The following is a 13,036-nucleotide window of genomic DNA, read 5'->3' as shown; positions in this document are numbered from 1 at the left end:
GTGCCCACCTGGCATGCAGGCCTCAGGATGACTTCTTGTGAGTGGTTCCAGTATGACTTGGCACATCCTCAGCTTTTGCAAACCTAAGGGCATCAGACATCCCAAACGTTACGTATTTAATGGTGCATGTTCCCTTCCCCTTCATTTCCAGTTGATGTCTAGTTTTCTACCGCATAGGCCAAGATGACCTGTGCGCACAGCATGCAATATACTATCTAATACAGCAAATTACCCCTCCCAGAGTGAGATCCCTCAGGCTCCTGAAGGTGGTTTCCCCCCAAACCCCCTGCATGCGTAACCCTGCTCACTGGAGGCAGCCATTCCCCACCATCCTTCAGCTCAGCCCAGGTTCCCCTCGGCCAGCGGGGAAACAAACTCCCCATAAGCCACCATCAAAGGCCGCGGTGAAGACATGGGCCTGAGCACCCGCGAGCTTCAGATTTACCTGCCTGAGGAAAGCCTCACCAGCCGCATAGCTGCTGGGCTCAGGTTTGCCTCAGGCACCACCACTAACAGCGTCCCCCCAAGTCCTTTTCCTCACACATGCACACACAACTCACACCAGCAAGTACGGTTTGCCTTACCCGCGGCGTGAGCTTTGCCCACGGCGGGGTCGCTGCATGCCCACCGACCACCCGGCTGCCGTCGGCTCCCTCACAACCGGGAACCCCCTCCGGGCCAGGCCGTGCAGCCGGTGGGAGCGGGGCAGCCGAGGGCAGCTCCGGCCCGCGGCAGCGCGGTGAGGACGGGGAGGGCCGCCAGGTGGCGCCCACGGCCGGGCGGTGGCGGAAGGCCGCCATCTTGCGGAGTCGTCAGGCGGTACTATGGCACTGACATCTGCGCCTTTGTTTCAAAAAAAAAAAAAAAAAAAAAAATCAAATCTGCGTTTGTTTTAGAGGCAAACACGGCACTAAAGAGCCGCAAGAGGGTCGTTCAGCCAGGGGGGACCCTGGGGCACAATAAGGTGTCGGTAATGCCCGACAGCAGTGCTCTCCCGGGTTTCGCAGTTTCTCCAGGTGCAAAAACCTCCCTCAAACGTGTATTTTCCTTAAAAAAAAAAAAAAAAAACCACCACAGTTGCGCTTTTTACTGAAAAGGTCTTTGGTGAAAACGAGCTCTACTTCACTAGGAGAAATAATACATTTCTTACCATGAGGCATTTCTGATCGGGACTCATAAGCCCAGTCCATCTCCTTACACAGCCTCAAGCATGACAAACCACCTAACCGATTCCCTCACTCACAAACAAAGAAGAGTCTTCCTGAGCGGACAGGACACCTTGGAAGAAACAGAGCTGTCCCAAAACCAACAAAAAAATAGGAGCTGCTGATCAGTCTCTCCTCACACTAAAATACCAGCAACTTGGAGGAAGAGGCAGCAGCCTCCCAGGCCAGAGATAACTCCCACAGGCAGGGAAAATCAGGCAAACTCCAGGTCAATAGTTTTACAGTAGTTTATAAACATTGCACAGCTAAGTGCTGCCTTTTGTCAGCTTTGTTTTTCAACAAACATCTCCAAGTTTTGTGTCTCCCTTTACCCATCCCCTTCTATAACCACCATCCCAAAAACAGCAATAACACTTAAAAGCCCTGAAAATGCTTTACCAGAAAGGAGTCCACACTTACTGTCTGCATTTTGTAGTTTTACCTACCCTTTTATTTCTCTATTTCAAAGACAGTTGGTATCCTGCACGGAAAACAGAGCTGGCCTCATACACTGATGAAAACCATTTAAATTTGGCCAAGGTGAATACTGCTTACAAAGACTTCAGTAACTATATTTGCAGCTTATAGAAGCAGGGGTAAGTAAAACAATTTCTTTCTTATCACTCAAAATATGTCCACTTTCAAACGCCCAACACTCCACCTCTTTAAAGCTCAATTTAGTCTGAGAGAAGAAAAAAAAAAGAAAGAAACCGAAGCTGTGCTGAAACACTGCACTTAGAGTTCCCACCAGAGTTTCTGTTGCTGCAGCCAACTTGGAAATCGTGCTGCAAACACTAGCAGAGCTGTAAGTAGCTCCCTCAACTTTTCACCAGGAAGCAGAAGCTTTTTGCAGCTTCACTGATCCCTTACTCACTTTATTCACATACTTAATCCTCAAGGCTACCACTGACTCCTTCAGCCTCCCTTGTGCAAGAATCAGAGGAGGGAGATGCATTTTACAAAGGAGGACCCACATCAGCTTTTCACCTGTGCATCATCCAATCCCCACAGACTTCCTCTGGGGGGATTTTAAAGAGAAATCCCTATGCTAAATGCTTTAATAAAATAAAAATAGCTTTTGAGCATTAATCATCCTGATGTTTCCATCTCCATCAGAGAAGCCGAAAGAAAACTGTCACAAGGTGAAAAACAAATAACAAGAAATAGAAAAGGAAATATTTTGCTTTAGAGCTTTTTCTTTGTGTTTGGTTGTCTCCCAACAAAATCAAATACAAGACAGACTTTGATGAGGCAGCTGGAATGCAAAGAAGAGATGGGAGGGCACGTGGGAAGATCTCATCTCTACCAGATTGCACCTCTGTGCCAGAGCACTTTCTTATTTCAGTGTTGCATTTTGTGCGTCACGGAGCCGCTTTCTTGATGAAGTAGATGCTTCACCACAACACATCCCCTTCACCAAGCACAGGACTTGGACAGGGAGGATGGCTGACCAGCAGCAGGGCAAGCTCAGGGCCCCTGTAAACCTATATAAGGGACTAAAGCAAAGATAAGAACTTATTTCATATTTTCCACAGACTTCCACCAGCTTCTCCCCAGTGGGCTAACACTAAACTGCAGTACCTACCTGCTTGAGGGCTCAGGGGCTTTTAAAGGAGGGGAGTGCTGCTGGATGCTGGATGGGCAGCTGGACCTGGAGCAGCTGTAGCCAATATTTCTGGCAAAATCAAAGGAATCACCCTAATGCAATTCACTTAACCCAGAGAGCTGCCTTCCCATCCTGGCTGGGAGAGCAGCTGACACTGCATGCTCAATGAAGGCAGTTACTGCCTAACAGGTTATTCAGCTGCTCTCAGAATAGTCCCAGACATTAGTGCATTTGTGTGCAAAGAGCGGGAACAGGCTCACCTGTCATCAGGAGCTGTGTGTGTCCTGGACACAGAAGGGTGCTCTGGAGAGTCTTTGCCCCTCCTCTATGTAATAAAAAATATGTGCTGTGGCTATTTCAAGAGCAACCAGGAAGGAGTGGTAGGAGGGAAAATAAGAGAGGATCAGAGAAGGAAGAAAATCAGAATGACTTTTCAACAGTCTTATTTTTTCCACAAGTAGTTGTTTTATTTTGCACATTTCTTAATGATCCTAAGTGCTGTGAAACAGCCAGAAGGTCTGCAGTTGCATTACTGTTTTTCTTCTTTTTACAGCCTTTTGGATTTCCTTAAAATAGAAGCTGCTCTCCTTCCACAGTCAGGTGTTTCAGCAGCCTTGTGCCTGCATGAGCAGACATGAGCTAGGAATGACCAGCCACGTAAAATCTTACATGCACCTGCTTGGTGGTGGGAGTGGGAAGTGTTTTATCCAGCATCAGGATCCATCTGAAGACATTAAAAAAACTTTAGCAGCTTCATTTTAAGCACTATGTACCTGTAGGTGAACTGGTTCAAAGCTCGGGCTCTGCCCAGCCCAGAGGAGATGAGGATGGGCTCCACTGGTCACCTTACCTCTGCCTGTACAGAACTTTGTTGCTACAATTAAAGACTTGTAGATGCCTTGGGGAGGAAAACTTCTTCTCTCCAAGTGGTGGTAGAGGTGGGAAGCTCCCTGCAAGCCCATTCATTGGGAGTGGTGGAGATGGTGTTTCTGGTAAAGAGGAAAAGGGCAGAAAGCCCCCCCAAGCCTCACTCTGACTTCCCAACCTCTTGTAGCCAAAACTTGGGCTTTCCACACAAGCAAGAAGGCTTTGGTGGTGCAAACCTATAGTGTATTCCATCCCCCACACAAGATGGTCAGGCAAGAGCTGTGTGCTGGAGCCCCTAACATCCATGCTGCTGCACAGACATGCACCACTTTTGGTGAAGTGAAGCATCTTCAACAGTGCAAAGAGCTGAAAAAGCAATTACGTTGTGAAATACGCTGTTCCTGACACTGGCAAACCATCCGCCAGAGGATAAAACCCACATCAACTCCCTAAATGAGCTGTCCTAGAACAAGAAGGAAAACTATTCCAAAGCTGCTTCCAAAAGTGGCCGTGACCCAGCCAGGACTGCTATAAAGAAAGAAAATAACCAATCCTGTTATTTCAACTTCCACTGACTGTTACACTACTAAAGAGGGGAATTTTGAAAAAACAGCATTTTCCTTCTTTTTCCATAAGCCAGTGTTTTAACATGATGCTCTCAGGCACTCCGGCAAGGTTACTGGCTGAAGTCCCTCTGAACGGCTGTGCTGCTGTGCCTCCTCCTGTCAAAGATTGTTGCCGCCATCCTCAGGGGCAAGAGAAACCATCTCGGGGAGCAGCTGGTGCCCTCTTGCTCAAAACCCTCTCTCTCTTGATGCTGGCAGTGCTGCTGGTTGTAAGATCATCTCTAACCTACTTTTCAGGACCAATTTGTTGAGGAAACTGTGATTAAGGAGCTTTTACTGGAGGGATGAGAAGATGAAAGCTCAACTGGAAGAAAAACTAAGATCTCTCCCACATCCCGGCTGCCAACCGTGTCCCCCTCCCTTGCCATTGTCCCCTTATGGCCTGACACCTCCTGAGGCTGCACGGAGGAGTTTGGGGTTTCATTCCCATCCTTTTCTTGTTCAAAGCCAGCAGCCTTTTCTCCTGGAGGAACAGAGGGTCTCTCTCTTTTAACTACGTTATTTTGCAAGGTAGAACAACCCTTGCAGATTTTAATTTAAAAATACCTATTAATTTAATTTCATTCATTTGAAAGTATCTATCGCACCCACACAACTGAGGGAATCATAGACTGATGTCCTTAAACCCACATTTTTAAAGAAAACACATTAATATTTGTCAGTAACACATTCCACTAAGCATGTGCAACAGCTTCTCTTGGGAAAGTGCTCCTGCTTATTATCAGTAATTAATAATTAGTCCTAAGACTATTTACAGCTCCTCTGATATAAGAACTCTATCACTTCTCTGCTTCTTGTGAAATAATCCCATTAATGTATAGAATGGTTTCTCTAACATACATTTATAAAGCCAAGAGATATGCGATAGTAAGCCCATCTTGGTCAGGTTTAATGCCCTGTCTCTGGCATTTTTTATTGGGGCAGAGCAGCTGTCTTTATTGTTGGCAGTATCTCAGCTGCTGCCACCAAAGAAAATAGTTGTAGATCTCCAAATGGAGGAGATAAATTTAGGGAGGTTTTCAGCAGTTGCATACACCCCGTGCCCCCATGGTGACCTGTCTCTGGCACAAGTCACAGAGCATCTCCAGCTCTGGTCCTCCACAAAATACTTTCACAATTGGCACTCCAAAATTTTAGCCTTACTTAACTAAATCTCCACTTTAACCCAAATGCCATGCACAGGACTGACAAGTGTTTTCACTCCCTCCCCAGGTGACTGGAACATTGATTTTTGGGGTGTCTTACTTGGCAGCTAAAGATATTACACAGTTGAAACATAAATACACAGCATTTTCCAAAGGCTCGTGAAGTTTGCAGAGCCCAGCTCAGGCTGCCTGCATCTGAGTAAAAAGAAAGTAACAAAAAGCAATTGTCAGACTATCCTGGCATGGAGCAAAGGTCAGGTCTGATCAGCCTTTAATGATGAACAATGCCTTAAAAATATTTTAAAAATAATTGCGGGTCAAAAGCCAAAAGCCCCATGGGGAGTAGCCATCTCTGACATGAATTTTGCAGGTCTTCATCCAGAACCATTGCAGGGTTTGTCTTCCCATGCCAGTGAGATGTCAACACCCTCAGTAAGAATGGGGCCACAGCAGGGCAGAAAGTGCAAGGGGACCTGGAAGGCTCCAGGGCCTCCCCACTGTGACGGGGATCAGCAGCCAGGGAAAATGCAAAGGATGCCCTCTGCTGAAAAACACCGGTTGTTCTCCATGTGTAAGAAAGCTGCATGGGATATTTGTTATGTTTAAGAGAGATGGTGGTGCACAAGCCAGAATTACTGTTGGAAAAAATGTTCCAATGGTGGAATTAAACCTGTCTGTCAATGATGGGTTTAGCTCCTGCTAAAGGAAAGGCAGGGAAAGGTAAAAAAAACAAACAAACAAACAAACAACAACAAACCCTGAAGCAATAAAAGAGTCTCAGGAGGGTCACTAGAAACTCTGGAACCAGATGAGTTGAGGTGCCAAAACAAGGCCAGGGTTCAGTATGCTCTCCAGATACAAACAGGGTGCTGTCTTGAAGCATTGAAGAAATGTAACTAAAAAGCCTTCAGCTCCGAGTAGGAAAACTGCGTGCAAAGCTCAGCTGTGGCCTGCGGAGGGCATCAGTGACACTTGTGCAGAAACCACCAAATCTAGCAATGGGGACCCACGCCGGGCTGCCAGCACAGCGCAGCAGTCCCATGAACCAGCCTCCCCTGCTCACCCTCACCCTGGTCACACGAGCCCCAGGGTCCCCATGGGTGAAACCCAGAGGCTCATTCCCGCCCCCCCCCCTCCCGCACCCCCCCCCCCCCCCCCGTCTGACCCCCTGCAAAGTCCTAATAGGAGGGAGGAGGCAAACAGAATAAATCAGCAGTGTGGCCTCACCCTAATTGCCGCCACCCCTGCTGGGTACAAGGGGCACATCCCAAAACAGCACCTAGCACCACCCAGAGAAGCAGTTGGTTTAGAAGGATGCTGCAGGCCATTGTATCAGCCTCCAAGCTCTCAGGGTAGTATTTGGCAGTACTCTGTAGTCAGGTGTAGTGTGGAACTGGAAATGGCACTGAATTCGATTGGAAGAGCAAAAGGGTCTTTTCCAAACACACTCCAAGAGAAAAGCTCCCACTGACATCCCTGAGAAAAGCAGACCCAAACAGTCTTCATTTAGTAATACCAACCAAAATGCAACAGCTCAAGTTTTCTGTGCCAAATGGTAGAGCCACTTAAAGGCAAAAACTGCCTATTGAGTGTCACATGGAATATATGCAGCAGACCCCATGGGGACAGACAGCATTGGCATTTAAGGATAACACCGATGAGGTTAAGGGAGCCCTTCTGCAATTCCCAGGCTGTCTTTTAGTGTGAATAAATCAATGATTTCTATTAGTAGTCCATTAAGCTGGAAAGCTTCACGAGCAACAGAACTTTATTTTTGTTAACCTCCTTTTATTTCAATCCACTTTTCTTTAAGACAAAATTCCCAGTTCCCTGCAAATGCGTTCCTCCTCTTCTGCCTGGTCCTCTCCTTTTTTAATTGATTGTCCATTCTGTCTTGATTTCTTTACCCTGGGAGCTACTTTCATTTAGACTAAAACTAACGTAATTGAGCACTAAAAGCGGCACCTTCCTTTCCTGCTGGCAAAAAAAGTTCTGCATTATAAAGACCTTCTGATTCACTTCTCGGACTTCCCATGCTGGCTGCTCCAACATACAGTACAGTTGCTTTCATACTGGCAAGTGCCAGGTGAGATGGAAGCTTTGAAAATTAAAGAGTGTCAATAAAGAAGCGTAAATCAAGATGTACTCAGGACTTGCATGTCTTCACCGTTTTCTTAGAGGCACGCTGGTTTTTACAGATCGAGCGATTCATCATTTTACTTCTCTGGACAGAGTTTTAATAGTGTTAAAACAGTTACTGCTTGTAGTCTTGCCACAAGTGGATGTCAAAGAAGAGCCATGACAGAGCCTGGCTGGTTATCAGCCTCTCCAAGGCACCACTGTGGCAGGAGAGAGACCTGGAGCCTCCTTGCTCCAGATGTTGGGGTATCAATGTTGAAAACAGAACCGAAAAGCTGCCAGGCAGGGGAAGAGGTCAATTCAAGCTAATTAAATGCCAATGTGTGGTTACAGTGAATTCTGTAAAAGCCTGCACCGAGGAGGGATGCAGGGAAAGTGCAGCACTGGAGACTTGCCGCCTTCTTCCACTCTTTGCCTTTTTTTACAGTCACCTTTCCCTCTGTACAATTAATTTTAAAAAGGCCACTGAACAAAAATTTGCCAGCCCTGGAAAGAAGCAGGTTTTACATTCCCCGAGGGTACCTCTCCGTCAGTGGCTGCCTGAATGTCTAATACAAATACAGGCTTCGCAGTTATATCACTGTCAGCGATGAGTAAGCAAATGCTAAACTGAGGTCAAACTTAGGAACTGCCATTAGTACTAAAATGACTTATGTCAGATGCAAGATTTCAGAGAGCTCGATCTAGGCTGCTGAAGACCTTCAGGTTGTTTCAGAAGCACCTTCCACAAACCTGTGTGAGCTGCTGCGCTTTAATTACACCGAAAAATCCAGTTACATGCGTTTTGGTTGGCTTTAGGGATAACTGTAATTTAACAAAAAGGATGCGTATGGGCCATGATTTTGGTTTAATCTGTTTAATACCACAAAGGAAAGAGAAGCGCTTGTGCAAACTGCTCAGCTCTCAAGCCTCTTTCTAATGCAGTACATTCTTCTAATTTGTAATGGTAATTACAAACTCATAAAAATACATCTGTTGACCCAGACAGATCGTAACTGTTGCTTTGATGCTTGGATTGCTCTTTTTCCATTTTATTACTTACGTTTTCCTCATGCAACCAGTTTAACTGATAAGAGGAATTATGATACATCTTGTAGTTCATTTTAAAACCATGGGTTTAATACTCAAGTTTAGGAAAAAAAGTCAGATTTGAAAGAAAAGAAAGCAGGCAGGCTGAGGCCATGCTGTCTGTTCACAAGAATATTATTTTTCTTTACAGAGAAGGTTGCACAACACAGTATTAATAATCATTATTTCAGCCTGTGGCAACAACTGTAGTTTAGTGGAGGAGGAAGATGTTATGACTGCTGGAGCTGGAAACATGCCCTGGGTGACCTAAGGAGGGTCCCAGGAGACACATTGTCCCTGGCTGAGTGAGACCACAGTGACTTTAAACAGGGTAAGACCTAGCAAAAGGCCGTGTGATTCTGTATGAGGGTCCATCCCACTCTGCTTTCCATCAGCATTCTGAAAACCACACAGAGTATACACGCGATGGGAGCACCGTTGCTTTTGTGGACTTAGATAGTAGCAGAACATTGTTTTCTGCTTGGATAAAATAGATCCAATACAAATTCCTCCTGGTTTTTGATTGCTACTGAACACAATGTTTTTTGGGAATTACCTCTCCTACTCACAAACTTATATGAACAGGTATTGGAGAAGCCCAAGGCCAGAGCAGTGGCTTTTTCTGTGCTGCTAGAGGAGACACCACTCCAGCTGCAACTCATGGTGTTTGAGAACAAATGGTTTATGTTGACCAAAGTCCAAGCAGTCCATATTTTCTTTGTAGCTGTTCCTGGTTTGTTTCTGGCTTTTCTTTTAAAAAGTAATTTTGCAAAAATGGTAAAATGGTACTTTGGCACAGTATCTATTTGATAGCTTCCTATCTCCTTGTCCAATTTATATCCACTGAATTTGCTAACAAAAATCACAGGTTTTTTTATTGCTAACCACCTTGCAAAGCTTATATAGCTGTGGGAAAATGGGCTGCACTCAATGTTTCCTTAGGCTTCATCAACCAAAGTGTGTACTGACACCAACTCTTTACTACCAGCAGTGGGGACATTGCAGCAGGCTAGAGGTTGCCCTACAGATGCACTGCACAGTACACAGGTAGATTTATTTGCTCTGCGGAGGGTCAAAGTGTAGAGATACAAAATATATATTGACTGCAGATATTTTACAGTTCATATTCTGGATTAAATTAATCCTCAAATCTTGTGGTGACCTAATCCACAAACTAAAGTAAGTTACATTTAGTGGAAGTCTATGTTTGGGGATGGCAAGAAGGATGAAAAGTACAAGCAAAGACAGCAGAGCAGCAACAGGAGATGAAAAGAAATGTCTGCTATTAAAGGTAAGCCTCCTTAATGGCTCTCTAGCAATCCCATTCCCCTTCCACAATCTTTCACCACTTCCACTGCACCCAGAAGAGGCACTCGTCTACCCCTGAATGAGCCAAATGGAGGAAGTCAGGACAGCAGAAAATTAGTAATTTGGGTGTCAGATTGGTTTCCGTTGAAACCCACCAGCTGCAGAAAGCCTCTGCTGAGCTGGAGAGGGCGCAGGAAGATCGCCCAGGGGGAGGTGAGAGCAGGGCTGTAACATTTAGCATCAGTCAGGCATTAGTCACGCTTTGCACACGGGGCAGGGGGGAATAAACCCAACAGCTGTGAAAGCAAAGTCTCACAAGCAGGTGTTTATGATAAGAGAGGAGTAGGTTCAGACTTCACATAAAGCTGTATCCAAACTCGACGTCTGTCCTAGATGGGAATTCTTTGCGAGGGGACTCTGTGCAGCTCCCCAGCTCCCCTCTGCACTTCCCCATGTAATTTTCTTTGTCCGAGCCAGCTTTCAGCCATGTCAGCTCCCTGACACGTTTCACTGTGCAGCTGTTCAGACACTTGTGTCAGCACAAGGAAGGAGACAGCAGAGTTGGGTGACCCCCAGCTGGGTGATACCCCACTGACAAGTGGTTTGAGCAGGCAACAGAGGAGCGCAGTTCCTCAACAAGGAAATGGGGTTTTCTTTAGAGGATTCTTTGATTCACAGCCACCATTCAGATTTTTTAAATTTCAACTCCAATAAAAACTAGAGCCTTCAAAACTATGCTTCTTACCACAGCTGGAGCCTCACCCCATTTTTAATAATTCTTTCAATTCTGGAGCATGGGGAGGAAGGCTGCGCAGACCCCCAGGACACTGCTACGACTCCTGGACATATTGAGAAAGCTTTTGGTATAGAAGTAAGACAACATTAAAAAAAACCAACAAAACAAACCAACCCAACAAAAAACCCCCACCAAAACCAAACTGATGTACAGCTAAACTGGAAGGCTGTTCCTGCAGGCTTACAGAGCTGGGGACCTGATCGTGGACGCAAAAAGCCTGTAATCAACAACACACACAGCCTCTTGTGTATCTGTTAAGTGTTTTCCAGGATGAGTTTAAAGGATTATGGAAATTTTAGATACAGATATCCTGCCTAAACAATTTAATCCATTTACTCAAAGGTATGCTGTCAAATAAGACTGCTATGCTCCACATTCCAAAATAACTGTGGGCATTGTCCACAAGTACTCCTGAGCTGGAAACTATTAATTGGCAGCAACTGTTCCCATATAATTACAACCATGATGCCTATCACTTGATTGATTTTAGGTTTCACATTTGCAAAGCAATAATTCTGTTGCCTACCTTAAGGTAGGCAGCAAATTCTTTCATACACAGCTCAGATTATGTCCTCTGAGGACAGCAGGATGACCAGGAGCCAGCAATGTGTCCTTGTGGCCAAGAAGGCCAAGAGCATCCTGGGGTGTATGACAAGGGGTGTGGTCAGGAGGTCGAGAGAGGTTCTCCTCCCCCTCTACTCAGCCGTGGTGAGATCACATCTGGAACAGCGTGTCCAGTTCTGGCCCCCTCAGTTCAAGAAGGACAGGGAACTGCTTGAAAGAGTCCAGCGCAGAGCCACAAAGATGATGAAGGGGGTGGAACATCTCCCTTATGATGAAAGGCTGAGGGAGCTGGGTCTCTTTAGCTTGGAGAAGAGGAGACTGAGGTGTGACCTCATCAACGTTTATAAATACATAAAGGGCAAGTGTCAGGAGGATGGAGCCAGGCTCTTCTTGGTGATGTCCAATGACAGGACAAGGGTCAACGGGTGCAAGCTGGAGCATAGGAGGCTCCATGTTAACATAAGGAAAAACTTTTTCACTGTGAGGGTGGCAGAGCACTGGAACAGGCTGCCCAGAGAGGTTGTGGAGTCTCCTTCCTTCTCCGGAGACATTCAAAACCCGCCTGGATGCCTTCCTGTGTGACCTACTCTAGGTGGTCCTGCTCTGGCAGGGGGGTTGGACTAGGTGATCTTTTGAGGTCCCTTCCAACCCCGAACATTCTGTGATTCTGTGATCCCATTTTACAGCACAGAGCACAAAGGAAAAGTATAACTTTTCCACATTTTCATCTCTGCCTTCTTTTTACTGCCCAACCCCTCACCCTCTTCTGAAAGGACAAGGAGAAAAATCAGTCATCTTTAACACCCTTAAGCTGTGATTTTCACAGCTTTCAATCAAACATTAAAGGTAATCTTGATGTTCAATTCTTCTGGAGTACAATAATCATCTCCTAGCTCATCAAGGCCTGAACTGTCCCAAACCTATGAAAAATCCCCCCACCTTTTTTTTTTTCCCCTCCTGTGTCTCAATTAAGGGAATGGCTTTGTCTTCTCCAACCCTCTTTCCATTCAGAGAAGCACTTCCTAGCAGAGAAGAAAGTTTTAAGAAAACTATGGAGAAGTGCTATAGAGTATGAAGCTGAGCAACAGAATTCACATGCAACACAGCAAAGCGAGGACTTCTGTTCAAAAAAATAAACAAGTTCTGTTTGGGTTTTTTTTTGGGGTGGTGGTTTTGCTTTGGGTTGGTTTTTTTCATTTTAGAGAGGTGACTCTTGTACACCAAAGCAGGTATTCCCAACAAAAAATAGCAATGGATGCCATGACAAAAATATGGTGGTAAAGCAAAACTGGTAAATCCAAGGTTAAACACCCATTATAGAGCACATTTAAAAAAAAAAAAAAAAAAAAAAAAAAAAAAAAGAGTTCATCAGTACAGGTATATTCAAGAAAGGTTTTTCTCAACAATCTTCTTGTATTAAAAAGAAGCCAGTTATACTTGCAAGTCACTTGCAGAAAATTTTAATAATTTGCCAAATATACAGCTATTAGAATTACCCTAAATATCACTTATAATTAATTACAAAAGTTGGTAGATAGCATAATACAATGCTCTATAAAATAAACACATGTAACATTAACAATACCCCTTGCAGTCCAATAATGTCAAAAAACCAGCAAATGAAATTACAAACACATACAAATAGAGATTGAGTGACAGCTTTAGACACTTGAATCAAAGAAACTGAGACCAGACACGATACATCCACCCAT

This window comes from Leptosomus discolor, chromosome 6 (genome assembly GCF_034619465.1).
Source record: "Leptosomus discolor isolate bLepDis1 chromosome 6, bLepDis1.hap2, whole genome shotgun sequence".
NCBI lineage: Eukaryota > Metazoa > Chordata > Aves > Leptosomiformes > Leptosomidae > Leptosomus > Leptosomus discolor.
The sequence above is the reverse complement of the archived record's forward strand: the minus strand, read 5'-3'. Positions refer to the sequence as shown.